Genomic DNA, 12,465 nt, shown 5'->3' with positions numbered 1-12,465 from the left:
TATTTGCAAATATTTGTATTGGTCCCATAGGGTCAAATGATACTGAGATTTTAGTTGCTTGAATGAGACACGCAATTCCTCTCACAATATGTGTGCGAGTTTGAGGATACCTGATGATCTTTACTTTGACGTATTCAGATATGGAAAAGCGTATTGAAACAGGTCTAAAGTAATATATTTTTTAGGGGAAAAGGCTTTGGGATTTTGTCAAATTATGGGATTTTTAGAGATGTTTGAGTCAATGGAAAGAGATGGGGAGGCAGAGGTAAATGCCATAGACGGATTATGAATAAAGATTTAAATGGGACAAGAGAGGCTAAGTGGTATTCAATATGGGCCCAGTGCTTCTGGTTCTCAGATCTCCACCATGAGGCTAATTGTAAGACTAGTGTAGCTATACAATAGTCTTGAATGTCTGGAAGGCCTAGATCTCCTTCCTATCTGTCTTTTTTAAGTATGGCCCTGGTCACCCGTGGTTTATCTCAGACAAACTGAGATAGGATTTTGTTCATGCTTATAAAAAAGGGGTATTTCAATAGGAAAAGTGCAGAATAAATATGAGTTTTGTCAATAGAAACATTTTAAAGGTGTCAAGTCTTCCCATCCATAATATCTCACATTTAGGGCTCAGTCACATGGGCGCCGATGTGCCCGTGTTACTGCACGATAAGACGGCCGCACCGGGTGTGGATGTCTCTCTGCATGACTGGCTCCATTGCCGGCCATGTGTTCTATCTGCCGGTCGGTGCGGAGAGTCGTCCGCACCGGCAGTGCAGTGGTCTTATCCTGAAGAAACACGGGCGCATCGGCGCCCCTGTGACTGAGCCCTTAGACCGTATTTTTGAGTCTTCTTGTAATATTTTCAACATTAGATCAAAATTGTGTTGATATAGTTTTTATGTGAGGTGGTTATTGTTATGCCCAGATACTTTATATCTTCGTTGCCTTGAGAAGTTTTAGGATCTGATATCATCAGAATAATATCATCAGTATATAATAATATAAGGTGAGAATGATCGCTGATCTGTATTCCTTTGACAGAGGAATTTTTCTCTGAGAGCTTAAGCGAATGGTTCAAAGAATAGTATAAAGATCATCAAGGATATTTATATGGTTTTGAGCATATTGGAACAGACTTTTCTTGTGATTTTGGGTCAGTAGAGCTGTATGTCTTGGAGTTTAGGGAGGAAGGCCTTCAGCTTTTAGTATGCGCCTTACTGTGCAAATAGAAATCTCAGTGCCTGCTGTAACCAAATCTTGCGGCAGGTCTTTTGCAATCTCTGGAGGGCTTTTGACCACCTGCCATCTCAGGAATCTGGTGATAGCTTCCACTTTCTGCCACATCTAGGAAGTGTAGCCAGTGTTCCTTTAACTTTGAACTTGCAAACTGCCTCCAACTGTATCTCTAGGAACATTCAGTGCATTGCCATCTATCTTTCTCTATCTATTTCCTTGCTTGTACAAGACAATGCTCTCTCCTCTTAACTTTTTAGACTACTCATTTGACTTGTCCATTTGACTTGTCCAGGATTATCTCAAGCACACCTGATGCTATTAATGAAACCCTTGATTAGTTGCATCAGGTGTGCTTGAGACAACACCTAATTTGCAAATGTTTGCTTTTATAAGGGATTCTACTCATGGGGTTCAATAATTCTGAGACTGCAGTAGTCATTCAAAAAGTGGCATTTTGTTTTGAATTTGGTGAATCCACTTGTTGTATTAACTGTGTTAAGCTATTTAAATTGTTCATATTTTTTTCTCTTGCAAACAGCTGAAATTTTGTAAATTTGGCAAATAAACCTAATATGCAATGAGAGTTAAATAATTTTGATTGCAACTGTACAGTCAAAATAGAACAGATTGCAACATGATGTCTATCAGTTATCTTCCGGAAGAAAGGCTTTCTGTGTTTTTGAGGGTAATCTACAGCATCCCAAATGGAGTTATGAGGGCTTTAATATGTTTTGCAAAGCGCATATGTTACAAGTGAAATGCACACAGCCTGGGACAAGGTTTGAGAAGCTATCAAGGTATATGCTTTGGGTGCCAGTTATCAGAATGGGGGGCATCAATTACCCACTCAACCTTGGCAGAGAGAGGAAAACAACCTGAAGCTTTGACTCAGGTGGAGGAAAGCCTAGCTTTACCTTTGCCATGTGGCCTAATAGTCCTAGCTCTTTAGATGTTGAGGTCACTATTGAGCGTGGCTTTTAAAACGTTAAGTCATTGTGCAAAAAGACTGTCAAAACTATGACATACAATTACGTCATGGTCCACAAAGGGGTTAACAAAAATAGCATTAATCTTGACCATGTGTCGTGTGCAGTATTTCAGCTCAGCCTTACTGAATTGAACAGGACTGAGCTCTAGGCAATACCAGCCCATGGGCAAAAGTGGCACTTTTTTTAGAAGGAGGCAGCCATGTTTTCTTGGTCTCAACCCTTTTTTTTTGTATATTTTAACTTGTTATTCTGTTTTGTATTTTATCATTGTTGATCAAAATCATATTAATTGATCTGTAATATCATTAATAATAGTCAAAGTCTTTGCCTTTAGTGGAGTGTGAAAAAGTTGACAGCAGTTTATGACTTTTGGGATTCAATGGATGAAATATACTCACCCTTATAGAAATCCACAAAGCCTCTTACAGTATGAAGTCCCTATTCATTATCTTAAAGGGGTTTTCCAGTTTGGATAGCCAAACGCATCCTGACACTAAGCTGATCATAAAGTGTCCTCCAGTTGGGATCCCCAGTAATCAGTTGTAATTTGTATGGAAACCTCTTTGTAAAGTTTGAGTTTTGCTGCAGCGCCCCCACAGGGAAAATTAAGCATTACATAGTGCCCACTGAAAACATTGAGTTGTCTATGTAATGCAGGACAGGGCAGGTCCTCCAGAGCTGGAGACACTCTTTGTAACTGCTCTCTATTCTAGCCAAGAGATGGGGAACCTGAACAGAAGACCCACCTCTATAAACTGAGAATTCATTACTAGGGTGTATGAAAATAGAATTACTAAAAAATCAAGATGTAGTTTGATTGCGGCTGCTTTGTACCCCCATTAGGGTAGATCTTTTATCAATGCTCATTGTAGTCTATTGAGGTCACAAATCCAATTCTTCTCCCTTTTTGATGATATCAGAGGCTCAGGTTGTGTCCCTTCTTGGCTTCTGTATCTTCCAGTGATTTACAGTGCAGCTTTACTTGTTCTGATTGTCCTCTATGTATATTTCTTATTGGATTACTGCAAACACTGTGAGGTTAAAGGGACACACCAGGCAAAGTTGATATGTCTTGTAATACCTATTGCTAGGGTTAAGAGGTGAGTGCATAACTCAGTAATTCATACGTCGCCCCCTTCAGGTCCTGCACTAGACATTACATGTTCAGTAACAGTTTTGCCTGGAGCATTCCTTCAAATAATTAGCCTCACACAATGATCGAAAACTTCCTAAAGTCTATGTTTTTAGAGTAGATTAGAAAATGTTATACACTTTAGTTATTACCTATCTGCGTATTGCACTGCTGGTTTGATACCCTGTATGTATAAATACCAATCTTTTGAATATTTGTTGTACAAAGCCAAATTCTTCATAATGTGGAGCCTATTAAATCAGTTTTCTACACTTAGTTATGGAGAGCAGAATTTGGGCCATCAATTTTAAAGGGGTCCTCTGGTCATGGACAATTAAAGATAGCCACACTTCCTGATGCACACTGTGTATTAGTATGCATCAGTAGTCTAAAACACTACATGTTATCTGACTGGCCAGCACTGCTCACATGACCAGCACTGGCCAATCAAAGCAACGTTAGACTGATGATCCATACTTATACACAGAATGCATCAGGTAGTCAGAGAAGCAGTGCGGCTATCTTGGTTTATCCAGGACCAGAGGGTCACTTTAAACAGAAGGCATACTTTTAAAGACTCCTCTGACACGTCACTGTTACCTTTAGAACAAATGAGGTCTCAGCTCTCTTCGGGACGGTACACCTTTTCATCTTAAGACTCTAAGATCTTCAGATCCCTGAGTCTCTCGTCAGAAATCTCACAATCACTGCATCAAAAAATCCCTGGTGGTTATAGTGCACAGACCCTCTCCTACCCGCAGTCTATATCTTCTAACATGTCTCAGTGGCATTTCAGAAAATAAGTTTAAAGGTGAAGCCTTCCTTTAAGAAAACGTTTTCTCTGACTGTAATTGATCAACAAATAAGCAAGCTGTAAATAGGACTGATTTTATATAGTACAGTAGAACCTCAACTAACGTCATTAATCCGTCCGGAAGCAATGGACTTTAGTAGAAATCAATGTTAGTTGAGGACATTATTTCCATAGGAATTAATGTAAATCCAATGAATTGGTTCTAGACGTTCCAAAAAAACACACCAAACCCCATTTAATAGAGAATGACTCTGATCTTTAATACCAAAAACAATAACAATACTGAAAGAATATAAAACACAACTGTAAAGAATAAATTAACATTTCAGGGACATCATTATAGCAGTTCGTATCACCGTGTTATCTGCGGTTTGACATAGGACTGCAGGGACATCATTAGAGCAGTACGTATCACTGTGTTATCTGTGCTTTGACATAGGACTGCAGTATTTATTTGCAAACGTTTCTTTACTGTACTCATCTGTATAGCACTTACATTTTGCAGTACAGTGGGGATTCAGGAGGCAGGCAGCGTTCAGCCGGCACTTTTGGGGATTCAGCTGCTGTACTGTGTCAGGAGGCAGGCAGACACAGCAACGTTCAGCCGGCACTGTGCACTGTGGAGAGGGGAGGGGGAAGATTAGACATTCGCTGATGCAGGAGAAGCAGGAAGTGACCGGCATCAGCTGCGCGCTGGCTCACTGAGCGGCGCCCGGGGTCATTGAGCGGTCAGCGCCCTTATCTGTGGAATGCAACTTTATTTGAGGGACCGCCGCTGCCCTGATACATTGACTTTAGTTGAAAACTGCTTTACTTAAGAACAATGCTACTCAAGGGTTTACTGTACTTCTTGTATATATCCCAGGTAAAGCCCTTCAATAAATGTGTTACATATATTCTGCAAGTAAAATCAGTTCTGTAATGTTTAGATGGCAACCTTTTCCATTTTATTAAATATATGAAATCCAACACTATGTCTAATCTTGTAGTCTTCATTAATGTTACTTTGAAATGCCAATATTGTATTTGTTTTACATGTATTACAGCATTGTCCTATTCAAAAGTTATATTTTATATTTGGACAAGAATTTGAAAACTCTAGTCACCGAGGGATTGCAGAGATATTCCCAATTCAGCTTTCATAGCCAAGAGGGGAAACCACTGCCATAGCTACCAGCCAGGAGCCTATGAAAAGAGCCCTGGTTCTTGCTCCCCCTGAGGACACCACAACGCGAAACATGTCGGGGTGGCTATAGATTCGATTTTAATAGGGTTTGGGTGGTGTTGACTAAAGATGAGCGAACACCAAAATGTTCGGGTTCGCGTTATTCGAAACGAACTTCCCGCGATGTTCGGGTGTTCGTTTCGAATAACGAACCCCATTGAAGTCAATGGGCGACCGGAACATTTTTGTATTTCGCCGATGCTCGCTAAGGTTTTCATGTGTGAAAATCTTGGCAATTCAAGAAAATGATGGGAACGACACAGCAAGTTCTCCTCTGCCACAGCTGTAACAGCTGTGGCAGAGAAGAACGATGTTAGCCCATTGAATTCAATGGAGCCGTCAATACAGCCGACTCCACTGAATGCAATGGGCTGCCGGCGATCGCGGGATGAATTGTCGGAAAGGGGTTAAATATATAAGCCCTTTCCTGCAATTCATCCAGAAATGTGTAAAAATAAAAAATATATATATACTCACCTGGTGCCGACAGACGGAGTTCAGCGCGGCAGGCTGCAGTTCTCCTGAACTGCTCTGAACAGCTGTGAGTAGTATTCAGCAGCCGGGGATTTAAAATCCCCGCCTGCTGAATAAGATGCCTCTGAATGGTCACAGCCTGACCAATCAGAGGCCAGCCCTCACTCACCCATTCATGAATTCATGAATGGGTGTGAGTGAGGGCTGGCCTCTGATTGGTCAGGCTGTGACCATTCAGAGGCATCTTATTCAGCAGGCGGGGATTTTAAATCCCCGGCTGCTGAATACTACTCACAGCTGTTCAGAGCAGTTCAGGAGAACTGCAGCCTGCCACGCTGAACTCCGTCTGTCGGCACCAGGTGAGTATATATATATTTTTTATTTTTACACATTTCTGGATGAATTGCAGGAAAGGGCTTATATATTTAACCCCTTTCCGACAATTCATCCCGCGATCGCCGGCAGCCCATTGCATTCAGTGGAGTCGGCTGTATTGCCGGTTCCATTGAATTCAATGGGCAAACATCGTTCTTCTCTGTCACAGCTGTTACAGCTGTGGGAGAGAAGAAGGATTTGTCTTCTATATGTTCTCAATGGGGTTGGTGCTGCTGCCGCCGGCCCCATTGAGCGCATATAGAAATGATTTCTCAGGGAAGAAAGTTAAAGTAACCCGAACATCCGAACATCGTGTGGTGTTCGTTACGAATAACGAACATCCCGAACACTCTAATATTCGCCCGAGCATCAAGCTCGGACGAGTACGTTCGCTCATCTCTAGTGTTGACTTATTAATTTCCACGTAGGCTTTTCGAAATTGGCTATCCAGGCCTATGTTGTAGCCCTCCTTCACACGGGTGACAAAGTCGAGCGATTTTCGCGCATTGTGATAATACTATAAATGGCATGTATGTGAAGCCCATGCGTTCCTATGGGTTCCTTCACATTAGCGATGTATTGTAGCATGCAACATTGGGAGTGAAATACCTTGCGGGTTTCGCGATATGCACGCGACTTTCGAGGTTTTGTAGTTCATTTTTCTCTATGAAGCCTTCCTCTTTGTTGCATTGCATCACACAAAAATCGTGATTTTCGTACGGTGCAATGCAACTTTGACAGTAGGAAATCCTACTGTCAAAGCCATACCTAAGCACTAGATGCAGGAAAAAATGTTTGTGGCGCTACAAAAGACACAAGTGATGCTACATAGTTGCACAACTTTGTAGCACCACTTATGAGGATTTTTGGGGGGTGGGGCCTTGAAATATAAACCTCACCCCAAAAATAAGCTCTAGCTGCAGGGGGAAAAAAAAGAATACATCACCTGGAAGCACTGTCCGGCTCCGCTACATCTTCTCCCCGGTTCCCAGCACTGTTCTTCATCATCTCTTCTGGCCGGGGATTAAAAAATCCCCGCCTCCTGGAAGTGCTGCCTCTGATTGGCTGAGCACTGTGATGCTTAGCCAATCAGAGCCAGCGCTTAATGAATGGCTGTGATTGATTCATCACAACGCTCAGCCGATCAGAGGCAGCGCTTCCAGGAGGCGGGGATTTTTCAATCCCCGGCTAGAAGAGATAATGAAGCCAGTGTCGGGGACTGGGTAGCAGATGCTGCGCAGCTGGACAGCGCTTTTCCGTGATGTTTTTTTTTTTTTTCCCTGCAGCTAGGGCTTATTTTCGGGGTAGGGTTTATATTTCAAGCCCTTCCCTAAAAGATCCTTGCAAGTGGTGTAGCACCACTTGTGACTTTGCAGCAGCGCCACAAAATCACGGTATTGCCGCGACAAAACACAGCAATATCGGACCACCGATGCGATATTGCTGCGATTTTCTCAAGGTGATATTGTGTCGCCTGTATGAAGAAGGCCTTAGTGTGTATATGCACAATTACACACATGATACTAATTGTTGGTCATATTTTTTTGCTACCACCATTTTCCCCTTTATATTAAATATCATTCGATGTTGTCTTTATCTTTTTTGAATAATAAAGCATTTAGGTTAGATTTTAGGGAATTATACCCATGGGTATTTTTTGCCTTTGTTAATTACAATTGTATTTATGTACAGAGCCTGGTTCTGGTGCTGTACTTATGTCATCTCCTCCACATGATTTGTACTATAAATGCTGCGGATTTCTGCAGCAGAATCAGTTGTGGAAATTCCACAGCATTTCCACTGTATGTGAAGCTGCTCTAAGAGCCCAATCACACAGGCGTATGTGCATTGCTCCTGAGATTCTCGAGATGTCTGTGTGCCACTAGATACCCGCAGACAGAGAACATTGCATGCTCGATTGAAGTCTGTGACATAGATCAGAATAGCACATGCTGCCATTTTCCTCACACAGACCATGCACATTAATGGCAAATATACTTGTGTGAATGGGCCCTAAGGATATGTTCACATGTAGTGGATTTTCCACAGCTGTAAAATCTGCAGCAAATTCACATCAAAAATCTGTGTCAAAATATGCATCTTTTATTGCAAATTTTGAGGCACATTTTGATGTGGAATCTCACCCCATAATTTGCAGATACACACCAAAATGCATGTCAAAGTCTACACAAAATAGAGCAGATTTTGATACTGGTTTGCTGTCGATTGTTTCCACTGCAGAAAACCCACCACAAGGAAACATACCCGAATGGTGGGCCATTAATGATGGAGCAGTGTTTTGTGCTTTCCCCCTATGCTAAAATTTGCCAACCAGACCCTGTGTGGCATTGAGCGCTGCTGCTAGAGCTGCAACTCATATCTGTTCCTAAGATGACATCCCAACATTGCTTACCTAGCGTGTTCTACTATAATGGGGGAAGGGGGGTCGCTAAACAAAATTTCCGGTTGAGAGCTGAAGAGAGTAGAGAAGAGTGACGGGGAACAGAACCCCACAGATAACTTTGGACTGTGGATTCTTCTGTGATCCTATGATTTCCTCCCTGTCACACCAGTTTGTGTTATGCACCATTCTCTGCAGGCATGTATCTACTGTTTTGGACTGTATATAATTTCTCAAGTAAATAAGCACCACCGACCATTCCCGGCTTTGCTCCTTAAACATTTTCCTGTGTGTGGACAACTTATTTCACCATCTGGATTCACCGCGGAGGAAGGAACGGTGACGTCACGAGTGACAGGACTTTTTAAGGTAATCTACGCTTTGGGTTACCCCTATGAAAGTTTCCCCAGTGGTAACTTGGATGGGTCCCGTGCTACCCACAGGGGAGGAGATGGTAGAGCCCCATAACAAGGCCTCAATCTACCCCGCTGTCACCTCGGCTGTGGGCCCACTCCTCGGACGCTGCAAAAGTAGTTCTTTCTTGTAGTTATACTGCCTTTGAAATGTAGACTTATTTGTTATTTTTGTTGATACTACTTATGGTTTGATCGAGGATGACCAAAGTTAGAAGGTGAAGAAACGTTGAGAGAGTTCACATGAAAAAATGATTCCCTATGGTTTTTTTGGAGTGTTAATTATATTTGTTTATGCACATGTATGGAGTTATAGAAGTTGCATACTGATGGTCAAAGGAGAGATATGCAGCCACAGAGCATGATACTATTGTTTAACATTGTTGCTATTTTATTGGTTTGCATGTGGCAGGGTGAGCATGCTGGGAATGGAGGGAATGAAGGAATGCTGTAACATAAATAGGGGTAAGGCACCTCAGGCAGAGACCCTTCTATCTGTGCTCCACCATGCTGATGCAGTAGTCAGAACCCCTTGGGTCGAAAGGCGTCTAACACCACCCTTAGTGGCATCTGCGGATGTACGTTGTGTCCAAGGTAAGCCATGGCTCCCTAGATCTGAACCTGCCAGAGGGCTGAACTTCCACCCAGTGGCCCCTTTTAATTGCACAGAGCCCTGACCTGAACGCCACGGAACGGTTTGGGATGGATTGGAGCACCAGCTGTGAGCCAGATCATCTCACCCAACATCAGTACCGGACCTCATAAATGCTTTTTTTTAACAAATTTCCACAGACGCATCCCAACATCTTATGGAATATTTTCCCAGTAAAGTGAAGGCTGTTAGGACAGCAAAAAGGGGCCCGATTCCATTTTAAAGGAACACTAAAGATATACAATGCATATTTTTTAATATCTGTTACGATTCGCAGCCACCATCTTGTTCCCCTGCTCACTTTTAGCATTCGTTTCTAGGTTTATTGTCCCTTTAACTCCCATGATTTTGGAATAGGATGTCGAACAAGCTCATAGAGGTGTGATGTGAGGTGTCTCCATACCTTTGACCATACATCAATAGAAAACAACTATTAGCACAAAAAACATTCTGCGCTCAAGGAATTGTAAGTTTCGACAACTGGTTGTTGTCAAATAACAGAAAGGAGTCGCACTTACTCGGGAGGAGGGGGGTATGATGACAATAAGCCCCCTCCTTGAAGTGATGTCTCCTCACTGTCCAAACAGACGTCACGTTCCAAGCGTATTAATAAGACGGCATCACCTTTATTCCAATACACGATAAATATAGGCAACGCGTTTCTGTGCTCACAGGCACCTTTCTCAAGCCTGAGGCGCTATGTGGGTACTTTTTTTGTGTGAATTTTGACCATACATAGCATGTTAATTATAGTATTTAGCTATATACTACAGATCTTAAAGGGGTTGTCCCGCGCCGAAACGGGTTTTTTTTTTTCAACCTCTCCCCCGTTCGGCGCGAGACAACCCCGATGCAGGGACTTAAAAAAAAAAACGCACAGCGCTTACCTGAATCCCCACGCTCCGGTGACTTCTTACTTACCGGTTGAAGATGGCCGCCGGGATCTTCTCCCTCGGTGGACCGCAGGGCTTCTGTGCGGTCCATTGCCGATTCCAGCCTCCTGATTGGCTGGAATCGGCACATGACGGGGCGAAGCTACACGGAGCTGATCTCCGGCACGAGTGGCCCCATTGAGAAAAGAAGAAGACCCGGACTGCGCAAGCGCGTCTAATTTGGAGCTTAGACGCTGAAAATTAGGTGGCTCCATGGAAACGAGGACGCTAGCAACGGAGCAGGTAAGTGAAAAACTTCTTATAACTTCTGTATGGCTCATAATTAATGCACAATGTACATTACAAAGTGCATTAATATGGCCATACAGAAGTGTATAGACCCACTTGCTTTCGCGGGACAACCCCTTTAATGAACATCAGGTTATTGAGTTTAACCCTTTCCAATCCAATTTGTATCCTGATTTTCCTAGGTGGCTTACTCTTTTTCTGCCATTATACAACGGCGCTATCTGCTGGCTAAAGCCAGTACTGCATGAGGTGACACGTTGGATAGGCTCCAACAGCAGAGAGGCTGGCAATATACAGTAAGAGAACCCCGACGGACGTCTTCCAACATCGGAGCTGTGCAGCCTTAAATCATAATGTCTTCAGACGTCAGACAGTGGATTGATAAGGGTTAACTGGCCTGAATATTTAATCAACCCATAATTTAAGTAAAATACAATTGCAAAAAATGAACACTTACTACACAGCAGCGTTAAACAAACAAAAAAAATATGTTCTAAAAAAATGCTAGTGTTACATTTTCTAATTTTCTAATTAGTTTTATGTTATGCCTGGTGCAGAGTGTCACAGCGCAGTGCATGACGCCTGGATTCTAAGGACACCGCCTAAGGCCCTAAGCAGGTTAGCAGCACTGAATTTCACCTCATCCACAATTCTCACTGGTAAGCTGTAGGCGGGCATGAGCACAAAGGCTAAATAATATTGTCAATCAGACTATAGCCTACAGCAGAGCATCAGTAGAAAATTTAGTTCCCCGTAGTTCGCCTTCCTCATGTTTAGAACTCATCTTCAATCAGAATTTAGAAATGAAGAATATGTTGTGTCTTGTGAATACCACTAGATGGCAATGTATGCACCATGATCGCAAAATGCAATGAAAGTTAGGTGTGAAATAAACTCTACTAACCAATAGGAAACTCATTAGAAAACGCTAATCCAAAGAATAATTCAAAAGAAATGAACATTTCTTAAAGGACTGTTTTAATTAATACAAGAACATCCAGTGGGGAAGGGGAGGGGGGGAGGGAGTTGGAGAGGGAGGGAAGTCTCCAGTAGATAGAATAGGTCGAATACCATTCTTATCTTCTCCAAGTTGAAATAAAATATAACAAATTTATTTATGTCCATGGAGATGCGCTTTGGAGCGACAGGCTTCTTCCTCAAGCTACAGACATACATGAACTGTCACATCAAAGAAGGTGCCTAAATGCAAAATCTAAAATCTGTCTAAGCACCTTCTTTGATGTGACAGTTCATGTATATCTGTAGCTTGAGGATGGAACCTGTCACTCTGAAACACATCTCTGTGGACACAAATATATTTGCTTTACCTTATTCTAACCTGGAGAAGATAATATTGGTGTTCTACCTAGTGTTTTTATTGGGGTTTGGGGAGAGTAGGGGCTTTATTGGGATAAGTATCAAGGGAAACTCTACGCCTTTTTTGCATTTTCAGGAACCGTTTTGATGAATGACATTTATTTTAGAAGCCGAGGATCTAGGAGAGGAAAAGCTCTGTGATAGTAACGTGAGGCTTTTCATTTTATTTAATTGTGCCTTATGGGACTAGCTTAGT

This window comes from Eleutherodactylus coqui, chromosome 7 (genome assembly GCF_035609145.1).
Source record: "Eleutherodactylus coqui strain aEleCoq1 chromosome 7, aEleCoq1.hap1, whole genome shotgun sequence".
Classification (NCBI taxonomy): domain Eukaryota; kingdom Metazoa; phylum Chordata; class Amphibia; order Anura; family Eleutherodactylidae; genus Eleutherodactylus; species Eleutherodactylus coqui.
Note: the sequence above shows the minus strand (reverse complement) of the source record.